The sequence below is a fragment of the Rhipicephalus microplus genome, chromosome 1, assembly GCF_043290135.1.
Source record: "Rhipicephalus microplus isolate Deutch F79 chromosome 1, USDA_Rmic, whole genome shotgun sequence".
Classification (NCBI taxonomy): domain Eukaryota; kingdom Metazoa; phylum Arthropoda; class Arachnida; order Ixodida; family Ixodidae; genus Rhipicephalus; species Rhipicephalus microplus.
Window position 1 is genome coordinate 189,384,513 of NC_134700.1, and position 12,154 is coordinate 189,396,666.

The window sequence follows — 12,154 nt, forward strand, 5'->3', positions numbered from 1 at the left end:
TGTTTGAATTTTGCACTTTAAACAAAGACTGAATCAAAATAGGCAGCGCCGTCATCTTACCGCAGATTAGAAGTTTTACTCTTTCTGAATGAACGCTACGAGGTCTCTATTGAAAATTGTACTGTAGAGTCAACATTTCAAAACCTAATTGCGCAATTTTTGTCAATTACAGAGCTTGGCAGATCAAAAAATATTCTGACGTGCTTTATATCACTCACAACAATAATGCTCTAGTTGGAGACAAGTACCGCTCATTATTAGTTTTCATTACTTGGTGCTTTATTGCTGAAACATCCAGAATGGGCATTTAAATCGAGTAATGTTAGGCAGCGCCAATAGTCTATGGTGGTGAGTGTGAAACTTTTTCTGCCTGTCAGTGTCATGAAGCACGCGATTTTTTTACAAGCAGGCAGCTGATCAGTAACTTTTCTCGATCCACCTGACGGCATCCAGTCTGCGAGAAGGAGGTCCACGCTATATATGAAAAAAATATGAGAGCAAGAAAAAAGAGAAACGAAAAACGAGCCTTAAAATTATTTTTCTTTTTTTCTGTCAGAGCTAAGCTAAGACAGCATACTTGGTACACGAATGCCCTCGTGCGAGTGCCTCTACCCAACAAATAAGTCTATGATTAAAATAACCTTCAATTTCTTCTCTCTTTTGCTTTGACCAGCACAGTTACTATGTTTTCACTATGAGGACTGATTTGAACTCGCTTTAAAAGATTAGTTTTATAATTCTTTGACCTCATATAATTCTGCTGGACCTAACATACATTGTTTCTATAGTCCTATTGAAAATATTTCTGAATCGCGAGTGTTCATTACTCTAACTATTCTAGGCCGATTTGAATTAAGTTGCTGTCTCCGCTGTCACATTGTGATTATGTGAAAAGTTTACTGGGGACTCAATGTGCTGACAAAGATTTAAATAGTGACGCTGTCACGACACAAGCATATTGATATCGCAGTTTGTCTGAACTTTTGGCTGCTGCGCTTGAAGATAAGCCTTGTTTCTGTCTTAGGTTCACCAGATATTGCTATAGCATTTCAGGCAGGCTATAAGTATAAAGCACTTTTTTCTACTATTCCTCAAAATGGTCTTGCAGATGGTTTAACAGTGCAGGCATTCCTAACTGGAACAACAGGGTCTTTTATTACATGCGTCTCATACGTTGCAGGAAAGTTCACATGACATCTCAAAAGGTGCTCCTCCGGAAGCGCCCGCGGACAGCATGAACGAGCCGTGGCCTGATCCCCGTGAACCACTGTCAAGGCGGGCATCCATAGACAAGAGTATATCGTTGGGCAAGGTGGTGCGCACGACACCACCACCCTGTTCTCCCATGCCTGGCAGATCGACTGCTGGGCAGCTCAGCGTAAGTGCCGTCAGTACCGATTGTGACACATGGTCTCAACTTCTCAAGAACAGCAGGGTGATTTGCATAGCGTACTTACCGGCAAGCATACTGACAAGCACACAAATACCAATGATCATAAACATCACTAAACTCACAAAACAGCCCCGTGTGTGGAGGTAAGAACCACGAATGTTGTCGAGCAGGTCACCTCTGTAAATTTTGGCATGTGACTTTCTCGAGTCACATCTAAAGAAGGTAGTTCATCTAAAGAAGGTAGGCCTCACTTGAGATAGTTAGCTTGATTCCAGTATACACATCGACGTTTGCGTAAAGCAGAATCAGGTATTTGACATTGCTAAGAAGACCTCGTGATGTTTGTTTAATCATCTTCACCGGTTTGTGGTCTCGGTGATCCTATCCGGCAGGGTGCGTTGATAGAAATAATCGTGAAGACAACGACTAAGAGGAGTGTTTTGTGAGGTTTTTTGTCGAAATAAAATTTAAAAGAACGAGTGGACAGTTATGCCTCTTGAAAAAAAATGGCAGCATATCCACGGAGTGAATGATGGAGAGTGGGGCGAAGCATTCGTCCGTCCATGCGTCCGTCTGTGTGACCGTCCATGCGTCTGTTTGTGCGCCCGTCCCTACGTTCTTTCATGCATCCGCCCCTGCGTCCGTTCATGCGTCCATCCATGCATCTGTTTGTGTGTCCGTTCGTTCATCTATTCAACACTCCAAGTCCCGCCATCTCGCATCTTTTTATCATATATTCCCCATATAGAAGCACCGCCATCCAGCGGACATTCCAAGGACTAAACGAGAGGTGGCACACGCACACTTTCTTACGGCCTGCGCTTTGGGTCCACTTCCCACCTTTAACCACCTCGAGTTCATGGTATATTCTAGTTCACTGTATTCATGGCACTGCGACCAAACGCTCGCTAAACTTTTCGAAAACCAAGGAGGTTACGCCCAGCGAGTATAACGTAGCAACCTTTCCCTGTCAGATAGGGCTCAATTTACATGCCAATGGCTGCTAATGAGAAATGAGAGACAGGAGAATTCGGCTTTTACTTTCTTACGGCTTGCGCTTCGTATCTACTTCTCATTTTTAACCACCTTGAGTTCATTCATGGTATATACAAGTTCATTGTATTCATGGCACTGCGGCTCAACGCTCGCTAAACCTTTCTAAAGCTAAGGAGGTTACACCCAGCGAGTATAATGTAGCATCCCTTTCTTGTCCGATAGTGCTCAATGTACATGCCAATGGCTACTAATGCGGATCGCAGCGTGCGCGTTGACTAAAAGCCGAATGCTCATGTCTCTCATTCCCCATTAGAAGCCATTGGCATGTACATTGAGCACTATTTTTTATTGTTAAACAACTCACAGAAGAAATCTCTCACTGGCACCACCTTGGAGGTCAAGTGTTATACCTATTTCGGGTATGTGCCACTGGTGGTTACATACGAGGGACGCCCAAGCCACGCCATAAGGAAGTACCTTTGCCATTCTGTTAAACCACCGCTCCACGTCTGCAGGAAAGTGCAAAGCTGCATCAGTTCATTTTTTTGGTCTGGTGGCACAGAATTGTTATCGCGTCCAGCGTTAGCTCAACCGCGAGATCAAGGCGGTTTTGCATTCCCTGACGTTTCCGTCGCGGCTTCCACATTGTGCCTCCGCACTCTATTGCGAATACTAAGCAATGATGACATGCCCGCTCAGACACTGGCTCGCTACCATCTGGGGCCATCACTACGTGTCTTCTTGCCAGATAGCCAAATAAACAAAGGTCCCCAATCAACTGAATTACCATCTTTATATCGAGCCCTTCTGGCATTTCACCGACGTTTAGAAGCTACGTGCCCAGAGATAGAGGTGGCCGATTCTAAAGTGGTGGACACAATGGCCGCCCTTCTACGGCCCTTGGTGCCCCAGCATCGTCAATCTGTATTGAACCGCGCTTGGAAACCAATAACTGCCGCAGTGTTGCCAGGGCATCTCAGAGACTTTGTCTGGAGGTTGGGCTGGGGCTTGCTCCCCACGCGAGATCGATTGCAGCGATGGCAGGTAGTTCGCACTTCCACTTGCCCTAACTGCGTCATGGTAGAGACCAATCGACATGCGACGTTTGAATGTGTGGTTTCCCGCCTTTTTTGGCGTGCGGTTAATACTGGTTTTCGGGGACAGGGTGTGCGAACTTTCGTGTCCAACGGCCGATTTCCGCGTAGCCGCTTCTCCGCTCTCTTAATAGTTGCGGGGCTGTTCAGCCTGTGGAGAAACCGATGTGAGGCCGTAGCTGCCAATTGCCGCCGGCGTGCCTTGTGGCCGATACTGGGGAGAATGAGACGAGAGATCCTCGCGTTCCTCTCTGAAGAGCTTTTCTTCCTCGGGGAGCAAGAGTTTCTGCGGCATTGGTCGTGCCCTTTCGTGAAGGTGGAACACGAAAGGATACAACTCATTTTTCGACCGACTTGGTGCTAAGCAGCGCCCGTTGAGTTGTTATATATGATTTCATTTGTTACAAATTGTGTTTCATTTGGATCTATTGTATCGTTATACCCTTGTATCGTGATATCACATTGAATATTTGTGTACATGTATGCCAACATAATCATGTATATTAGAGCAAATGTCTTCACTGTAACGTAGTGATGTTAGTCGTGAAATATAGATGTGCTGATGTATATGTGCCCTGTTACTGGAATGGTATGAAGCCTTTGTGTTCTGTACATGCTGTAAATAAACTTTTTCTAAACAAGGAAGTTCGCCCCTAAAAATTATTCAGACATTGAAATCTACTACCTTTGGTTAGGCGAAAAGAGCTATGAGGTGTCTGCTGACATTTTCAGCCACTGTTACCAGACTGTGGACTACGAATCACCCAGCAGTTTGCAACGCCAAGAAGTTTCTCGGACAAATTAAAGCTTCCAGTTGGGTAGCTGAGAGGTTAACCAGTGATTTAGAGACTAGTGGTGCATCCAACTAGTGCGTGCTGTCGTTCGTCGATTCTTTACCCTAACAATTTGGTTTACACTTACACAAGAAACATTCACGAAGTTTTAACGCTAGATCAACAAAACAAGATCTGTACACAGCTAACGGTAGCGAGAATCCCTGGAAACTGCGTAGAAAATGTCTTCGAAAATTGGCAGATCCACCTTACAATGGGAATGAATGATATGTGAATCACGATTGAGAAATGTTGATATGTCACCTTAAAATCAGCACACTTACGAGGTGGGGTAAAATGATGCTGTACATGACTTCCTAATCATGATTATCATGTTTGGATGAGTCGTTTACCTTCTTTATCAATTCCCGGCATGGGATACCAAATTTAGTATATGTTAAGCTAGCGAAACGGCCGCGAGCCCGCTATGGATGTAGTATGCTGTCATGTTCTTACATGACACGCGTGTCAGGATTATTATGTTTGTACCAGTCATGCATTTCATCATCCATTGGCGTCACGTAACACCAAATTTGGTATACGTGGAGCTAGAAAAACAGCCGTGAGCGCATCGTGAAGGACCCAATACACTTCAATACAGCGTTGACGCACGCGCACGCAGGGCACACCAACGCTACGTTATCAAATCGCCAGCACTCTGTAGTCCGGGGGGGGGGGGGGGGGCGCTGCGAGCGCTCGATGGTGACGGACGCACTCCACATCGCCTCCGTAGATTTTCTGCTATTTCTGCGGACATCCACCTTGGTACCCCTGAAACTTGGATTTATCGTCACCGCCAAGTTCTCCGCTTCGCCTAGACAACACCTTCGTCCAGGTGGGTCCAGTTTTGACAACTTGAGGGACGTCCTTCACTCCCGGCTACAACGCCGCCTCGCTAAGGGCTCTCAGCCCGGCGATGGCGGCCGCTAACGTGGTTACGGGCTATGATCCTACCTCAAGCCAAATGCTGTCCATGGAGCTTTCATCCTCCGAAAACACTATGCCATCAGAAGATGAATACCTCGACGACATGGTGAAACTGTGGCAACGCAAGCAAGCGAAATCGAAGTCTGCGTCTCAACAACAACGAGACGCCACAGCTGGCCACCATTCCCCAGCCTTGCAAGGAACGCCGGCGCGCCATCCCTCCGGCGGTGTGCCTACCTCTGCTCCGTCCTCGCAGCCAGCGAAGCAACGCAAGTGGCGTCCGCGTCAAACTCCTTGCCTCTCTCGCGACGACTACATCGTAGTGCTGAAACCTCGCGTTCCCTGCGAGCTACGCACATTTGTCCCGGCCGATCGCGCGGGCGACGCCATCCGCAGCTACCTCGGCGACCGGACTACCACGCAAATTCAAGTGTGGTCAATCTGGGAACAGAACATCTTGGTCTGTAGCACCACCATTTTGCCTATGGCACAGCGACTCCTCGGGGACTTCCAGCTGCAAGTGGGGGATCAGCAGCTGCCCGTTCGAGGCCACGCCAACGCACCAGGGGATACATGCAAGGGCGTCATCAATGTAAACCCTGCTGAAAGCCCGGAAAAGATAAAATCTGAACTGTATTGGCCTCAAGGTACTATCCTTGCGGTCCGCAAACTCGGAGATTCCGCGGCGGCGGTGGTGACTTTCGAGGGCACGAAGTTACCCCGCTTCCTCTTCTACCACTGCGTGGCGACGTATATCCGCGCCTATAAGAAAACGGTCCCTGTATGCACCAAGTGCGGTACCATCGGTCATCGACCACCTCAGTGCCCTCACGCCGCTCCAACCCAGTATGCCAAATGTGGAACCCCCGCACCTGCAGGTCTCAATGCCCACGACTGCCACCCCAAGTGCCTCCTCTGCCACGGCGCCCATGAGACTGGGACCAGTGGCTGCACGGCAAAATACCGAAAATATCGGAAACGCAAGCAGCCCTCAACATCTCCTCGAGGGATCACCTCATGTTCGTCACAGCCAGACAGCAGCACAAACCTGCATCATTCGGCTCCACCACTCCACGCCGACTCTCAAGCATTCCCACCGCTCGAAGCACCAGCGGCGGTACCTCAGGTGAGCAGTTGGGCAGGGAAAGCTGCTTCTAAGCCTCTCTCACCCCCTTCTGTCGAGCCTCCTTCTCCCGAACTTGCGGCCCTTCGCCAGCAAGTTGCGGCACTTCAAAAGCAAAATTCTCTTTTAACTAAACAACTCGAACTCTTAAATAAGCGACTTCAACCCCAACAACAGTGTACTGCAAGGCCATCCGGTATTGCCTCCTCTGTCCAGGCGGCTACGCCAGCTATGTCCAAGCTTAGTCCTCGCGCTAAGTCCACTCCCATTAAACCGCCGGTTCAAGCAGCCATGTGTACTCCAGCACTCGGAACCGGTGCTACATCTACTCCAGAAGCTCTTGAGGCTCCTGGGGCACCTCAGGTTCTCTTGCCCGCTAACCAAACTCTCCCTAGCGAAGAGCACACCCCGCGCGTAGAGGAACGCCTCACGCGCGTCGAAGCTTCGATTAATCACCTCCTCACCAGCTTCTCGGTCCAACGCATAGTAGTAGAGGTTACCCAGGCTATTCAAGCCTGGGCAATCACCCAGTTTCAACCCAAGGCATCGCGTTCCCGCTCCTGCTCGGTGAGCAGTGAGGGTACAGCTCCACGGCGTCGTCGTAAGGTGGCTACCACCACCCCGCCGTCGGACAATCCGGCCTCCGTGCCCCTCCCTGCCTCTGAGGATTCCGAGCGGGACATGGAGGACCAAATATAAAACCTAGGACAGTCACGATGGCTACCAATCGTACGTCCCGTTCAAACATTGCGTCTAAATTCGAGATCATACAGTGGAACCCTGGAGGCTTCGGGAACAGGCGAAAGCGTTCACATCTTTCCCTTTTCCTCAGCTCACTTGGCTCTCAGCCGGCCGTCTTGGCGCTCCAAGAATCTGGCCCTGCTCCATCCCTTTCTGGATACTGCTCCTATGTAGGCGGCACCACCACATGCCTCCTCGTGCATAAAGCTTACACGGCGATACAGATCGACCTCGATCTGGATCTTCCTTACGACTACTGCATGATATCAGTGCTGTCTCAGCGGAGGGGCCAACCATCAATACATATCTTAAACGTGTACTGTCCCCCTCGCCTTGCGAGGGCTTCGTTTGCGCATCTCTTCCATCGGGCACTGCGTATAGCGGCCCGACAACCACTGGTGATTGTCGGGGACTTTAATGCCCCCAGCCCTCACTGGGGTTACCACTACGAGAAGGCCCGGGGCAGAGAGCTCAAGGAGCTCATTTCCTCGCTGAGCCTGACGCTTCTTACCGATCCGGCACAACCCACACGTTCCGGCAACTCGGTCACGCGAGACACATGCCCCGACCTCTCCCTCACCCGTCACATCCGCGATGCTACATGGGAAAATTTAGGCGAAAACCTAGGCAGCGATCACTTTTTACTCCGCATTTTGTTCACACCGCGGCAGAAAATGCGCCAACACTGGGGCCAAGCCTGTCTCACCGATTGGACTCAGTTCAGAATGCAACCATTCCCCGCCGGCCTCTCCTCGACCGAATATGCAGCGTGGGCATCATACTCTCTTCATATGAAACAAGCGAACACTCGCACCCTTGCAACCTCTAATTTGACTCCTGCAATCGATCCACACCTCCTACATCTTTGGCACGCTCGCCGCGGGCTCATAAGGCGCTGGAAACGCAACAAACTTAATCGGAAACTTCGCGCTCGCATTGAGGCGCTCACTGCAGAGGCGGCCGCATACTCCGCACAACTTTCCGATGCTAACTGGGCAGACACCTGTTCGAAGGCTGCAAACCAAATGAGCTCTAAGAGTGCGTGGCGACTCTTTAGAAGCCTTCTCGATCCCTCCACCACCAGGGGAGAAACGCAACGCCAGCTCCACCGTGTTCTGCATGCATTTCAGGGCACTACGGATGAACTCGCGCGAGAACTTTGTGACCGCTACATCTGCCGCACAATTGATCCCGCAGGCCCAGCATATACGTATTCCGGCGCCCCTAACACCGACCTCGACGCCCCATACACGCTTTCTGATTTACGATTTGCACTCACGAAAATGCGACGGGGCACGGCCCCTGGACGCGACGGAATCACAGTATCGCTCCTGGCAAATCTTCCCGACCAAGCACACCTCTCGCTACTCCAGCTTATAAATTCGATATGGGATGGTTCTCCGCTTCCAACGGAATGGACCACATCGGTCGTGACATTCATTCCCAAATCGGCAAAGTCCGTTAGTATTGAGGCACTGAGACCCATCTCACTGACGTCTTGCGCAGGCAAACTCATGGAAACCATGGTTCGCGAACGCCTTTCAGCCTACTTGGAGGCCAGGAGCACCTTTGCCGACACGATGTTTGGCTTTCGCCCGCATCTGTCGGCGCAGGACGTCCTGCTCCAGCTTCAACACGATATCATAGAGCCGACTACTATGCGCCATAACGATAAAGCCGTGCTCGCTCTCGATCTCCGCGGGGCGTTCGACAACGTCAAACACAGCACTATACTCACTAACCTGTCTACCACAAACTGCGGGCAGAAGACTTTCAACTACATTCGCGCCTTTCTATCACATCGCACCGCCTTCATTCGCCTTAATTCTACCGAACACGGCCCGTACTTATTAGGCACGCGGGGTACACCTCAAGGGGCAGTTCTGTCTCCTCTGCTTTTTAACCTGGCGATGATGAACTTCCCCTCTCTTCTAAGCGAGGTCGAGGGAATACAACACGCACTATATGCGGACGATATCACAATCTGGACCAACACCGGCTCCTTAGCGCAAATCGAAGAACGCCTGCAAAAGGCTGCCCTTCTGGTGGACACCTACGCAGGTTCATGCGGCCTGGAGTGCTCTCCAGCTAAATCGGCTCTTCTTTCAGTCTCTCCGCTACCGCCGCCTCAAATTTTTCTTCCGTCCGGGCCCGTCCCGTCAGTGCAAAATATTCGGGTTCTTGGCCTTCACCTCACATCGTCCTTGGATCCAAAGGGCACAATAGCAGGCCTCAGACGCACCAGCGAACAGGTGAGCCGCATGATACGGCGAGTTTCTACCAAGCGCGGCGGCCTCCGCGGGTCTCAGTCCCTCCGATTGGCCCACGCGTTTGTGACCAGTCGCGTCCTCTACGCCTTGCCTTACCTTCGCCTGCGTCGTCGACACGAGCACCAGCTGGACGTCCTTCTTCGTTCAGTATACAAACGCGCTCTGGACCTACCTATTGCAACTTCCAACAGCCGATTCACGGCTCTGGGGGTACACAACACCTTTGCAGAGATGCGCGAAGCTCATCGCGTTAACCAAATCAATCGACTGTCGCAGACGCCTTCAGGGCGCCGTCTTCTACACAGACTTGGCCTTAACCCGATATCTGACCAAGACCCTCTGCAGCCGGTACCAGAGCTCTGGCGTCAAAAGCTATGGGTGGAACCTCTACCCCGTAATATGAACCCTGACCTCCATTCTGGCCGTAGACTAGCACGCGCCGCGGCCCTTCATACGCGACACTCCGATCATCCTGGTGTTTTCTACGTGGACGTCTCGGGTCTCTCCCCCTCGGGTCACTTCACGGCTGCCGTGATTACAGAGGGCAAACACGTAGATGGCCTCTCCTTTCGAGCAAACACAGTAACGCACGCTGAAGAGGTTGCCATAGCTTTGGCCGCCTCTCACCCTGCCTCACGCACCATCCTGACGGACTCGCGCTCGGCCTGTTCTCAGTACCTTCAGGGTTCCATTGCTCCGCTGGCGGCTAGCCTACTACAGGCAGCCTCTTGGCGCTTTAACCCTCATCCCATTCGTATAGTGTGGACCCCAGGCCACTCGGGCCTGCCCGGCAACGAGGCGGCAAATGCCGCTGCCCGCGCTTCTCCTGTCCGGGCCGTTGCCCCTCCATGTCCCAAGACGGAATCTGGCAATACCAACCTGACGCGCTTTTGCGAAATTTTGGCTTATTACCGGGCTTCGCGCCGCCTCTACCCGGACCCCGCACGCGGTTTGGAGAAAGCGGACGAACGACTGCTACGCCGCCTGCAGACGAACACCTTTATAAGTCCGGCGGTCGCCAGGCACTTTTTGCCGGAAATCAATGGCACCTGCTCGACCTGTCATGTGCTCGCCGACACATATCACGTCGTAGCATCGTGCCCAGTTAATCCCGTCCCTTTCTCATCCCCTTTTCCTATCCCAACTAGAGAGGCTTGGGAGGAGCACCTGCTCGGTTGCTCTACCTTGGCTGCACAACGCTCCTTGGTGGAGCGCGCACGGGCAGCCTCCAGCTCCACTGGCGTCCCGGAATAGGGTCTTGCCACTCTAGCACGCCGATGGGCCACGTCGGCACTCTCTAGTAAACTTTTTCTGTAATAAATGTTTTTTACCACCACCACCATCTGTAGTCCGAAGCCAGGCGCGACCAGCGTCCATCGGCGCGGCTCGAAGGCAACCAGTGCGAAATGCGACATGGTTCATTTCGCGCCGATGCGTTACCCAGACAACACTACATCTCCCTCATTTTGTGATGGAGGGACGCCGGGCGCGCTGAAACATGCATGCGTCAAAGACGCAGCGCGCCGCGCGCCTGCAGGTATATGGCAGGACCGGCGGCTGGCGTGGCAACGCCGGCGTGAGGCGACAAAATGAACGCCGGCGAGCATGCGCACCGCTTCACGTCGAAAGGTATTGGCGGCCTTGACTGTGGCATGTAGTCATGTTCTCACATAACACGCATCTCATGATTATCTTGTTTGCACCAGTCACATACATTCGTCATCTATTGGTGTCCCGTATTACCAAATTGGGCATATGTGACGCTAGCGAAACGGCTGCAAGCGCATCATCAGTGTGGCTTGTAGTCATGTTCTTACATGACAGGCATTTCGTGATTATCATGTTTGGATATGTCATTTACTTATGTCATCCATTCGCGTCGCGTAATACTGAGTTTGTAACATGTGAAGCTAGAGGAACGGCCGCGAGCGCATCATGAACGTAGCATGTAGTCATGTTTTTACATGACACGCCCTTCATGTTTATCATGTTTGCACCAGTATCATACCTTTGTCATCCATTCACGTCCCGTAATTCCAAATTTCCTTTAAGTGAAGCTAGCGAAACGGCCGCCAGTACATCATGAGCGTGGCATGTAGTCAAGCTGTTATGACACGCATCTCATGATTGTCATGTTTGCACCTATCACATACCTTCGTCATCCATTCACGTACTGTATTACCAAATTTGGTATATGTGACGCTAGCAAAACGGCCACGAGCGCATCGTGAGCGTGGCATGTAGTTATGTTGTTACATGAAATGCTTGTGTTAGGGTCTTTTTATGTTAGGGTCTGTCGCTTGTGTTCGCCATGCAATCATGCCTTACCATACTAGTTTTGCAACATGTCATGTAAACGAAACCAGCGCAACAGCTGCAAACCATAAAATGTAAATCATGACATTCATGTCATACATATCATGATTTTCAAGTTATGACTAGTGATATATGTTCTTCATAAAATCATGTTTCGTCATAATAAGCTTGGTATCAATACCATTATCGAAACGGCCAGGAGAGCTAAAAGTTATAGGCGCATAGATAGATAGATAGATAGATAGATAGATAGATAGATAGATAGATAGATAGATAGATAGATAGATAGATAGATAGATAGATAGATAGTCACCAAAGTTCGCTAAGAAATGCTTCGCATTTAGAATACATTTCCGGAGCTGTGGAGACCTCTAGCTTTTTCTCGAGAGCAAGCCATCCTCCTTACAACGAAGGTAAAATGAAACAGCTCCATTTCATAAGCACCTTTCGACGGTCGTGAC